Consider the following 2,675-nt stretch of genomic DNA (forward strand, 5'->3'; position numbering starts at 1 on the left):
TAACTGTAAAATTCGTTACCGTTACCAAAAAAATGTAACTTTGTTACCGTTACAGTTACCAAAGAAAAAAAATAACGCAGTTATTAGTAAAGTTACCAAAAAAGTAACTTATAACTGTAACTTCATTACAAGTAACGAGTTACTTCCATTCCCTGATAATTATATATGAAACATTTCTTTCCGGGAACGACTCCCTCACAAATTACAGTGCGTGGCCGCCGCGCAAAAATCAAGCTACAATGATCGATGATGAGATAATGCGCAAGATGATTTTTTTAGGTAATAAGTGCTACTTATCCAGATAATTTCAATTTGTGGTGAAAGCCATATTTATTGACCTGAAAATGACGGATAATGCGACAAAATTGACCCAGCTAATACAAAGTTACATGTAACGTACCCGTTAATTGTAACTTTGTGTTAGCTGGGGATATATAGGGTTGGTTAGAAAGTTCATGCCGTTTTTTTTAAGCACAAAACTATTTACAATATCTTATTTACAATATCTATTTACAATATCTTCGTCAAAAATAAACGAAATTTAAATTAAAAAACGGTTTTAAAGTTTGAAATCTCTATTTTCGAAAGGTTAGTATGTTTTTTGAGTTTCTGTGAGTTCGATCATTTTTACATACAGAAAACAACGAGTTGAAAAAATGGAAAATTTTCTTCTAACTTCGGGTCTATCATTTGCTTAAAAAAAAATTTGCGAAAATTTTCGGTTTTCCATCCAAGTGAAAGCTTAAAGTTTTCCTTATAAAATCGTTTTTTTAATGTTCCTAAGATTTTTTGTTACTAAGTTATCGCGAATTAAATAAAAGGAGCATTTTGACTTTGCTCATAACTTCGCTAAAAATCGTATCGCAATTTAATAAACCAATTTTTAAAGCTAAAACTTTGCTCTATTGAGTGGTATAATAACAATAACAAATATATTCTATGTATAATTTTGAGTAAAAAGTGGCACGAACTTTTTGACCAACCCAATAGAATGTTACTATGCACTGTACAACGCGACGCCGAGAGAATTTGATAGATCTGAAGTTTGCCGATATAACGGCGAAGATTGATAACGGGGATCAGGCGAAAATTTATCATGTCTTTTATACACGTAATATCGTGTTATTTCTTTTTCAACTTTTTCTTTACAAATAATTATGAGCGTAAGATTTTAATCGGAAAAATTTATCTTCGTATAAAACATTAAAATTATAATCGGACTTCGAAAATCTTCAACGAATTTTCATATGAATAACGCGTGAGACACGAATAAAGCAATAAGCATTAAATTTTTCATCGTAAAAATTCTCATAATTTGATTCTTTTTATTAAAATTTAGAGAGGGTAAGCCCCTCTTGCATATAATGTCGGCAATACGTAGCGTCTATATTGTCTATAATATATTGATGGATGTATCTTATTTTATTTTACTATTCTTCGGAGTAGCTCGTTTTTTAAAAGATACATGCATATAAACTGCTTTTCTTTCAAGTCGACACAAATGTCGTTCTATCCTTGACATTCAATGAATAACAAAAAAAAAAAACAAACTTATGTTGACTGTGTCTTCTAAAAGGAAGGTAATCTAAGAAAATAAATTGCAGCCTTTTATTTATAATGCACCGTTTTAATTTGTGACAAAAATTCTTTATTATTTGTGATAAAAATTACGCTTTCAAAGCATATAATCTTGGCTCTAAAATCGATAATATAAAAAAATTTTAATTGAGTTTATAATAGCAAGTTAAAGTTGAAAATTATAAATCCCCTTTGGGGAATGAAACTGTGAGGATATTAATAAATAATAATAACTTTTGATTTATTCCGCAATATCTCCCTTTTTATGAATATCTTTCAAATAAAAAGAAATGTACCCAAGACAGCACGGATTTAAGTAGCAAAATAGGTTAATAAAATTTGGATAATTGGAAAATGGATAATTGAAATTTAATTACAATCGATAACGCGTGAATTTGTAAGCTTGATAACTACGTGACACTGGTAGAATCTGAATTCCTCCCGTAATAAGTCTTCTTAATCCTCGTGACAAACCTGCCGAATAATAACATCAGCATTGTCACTAAAGCGTGATGAAATCCATTAATCAGACGAGATCTCTACCTTTCTTTGACTCTTCGATTGGCAATGCCAACAAAACATCTGTGTTTTACATTCAATAAGGATACGAGACATTATTCTTGTTATTAAAGCGCGACATTGGTTCCACGTCTCGAAGGCCAAGTGTAAACGCCATTTTACTGCCCGATAATGTGAGAATTATCCGTAACACTTGTACAGTTATGTCCAATGTCAAATATTTTTTACTACCGGGAATTACGTCACCCTCGAGTACGGTCGATTGTTTATTATTTCACAACGCAGTGACGTTAAAAATACTTGTAATTTTATTTTAACTTTGATTGGGGCAAGGCAGTTACAATAATATTAATTAAAATGTTACGATATTGACACATATAACACTTTATATTACGTAACGTCGATATGTCATGCAGAAACGCATCGTGAGCATCGTTACGTCTCGAGGTAGAACGCACGTGGTGCACAACGATCAAACACGTAGGTACAATCAGGTGTTATCAATGGATTGATAGCGCGCCATATGTTCCATACGATGCGTCAAATCCATCCGTTACACCCGATCATTCTCGACTCCA

Source organism: Trachymyrmex cornetzi, unplaced genomic scaffold, assembly GCF_001594075.2.
Source record: "Trachymyrmex cornetzi isolate Tcor2-1 unplaced genomic scaffold, Tcor1.1 scaffold47, whole genome shotgun sequence".
Classification (NCBI taxonomy): Eukaryota; Metazoa; Arthropoda; class Insecta; order Hymenoptera; family Formicidae; genus Trachymyrmex; species Trachymyrmex cornetzi.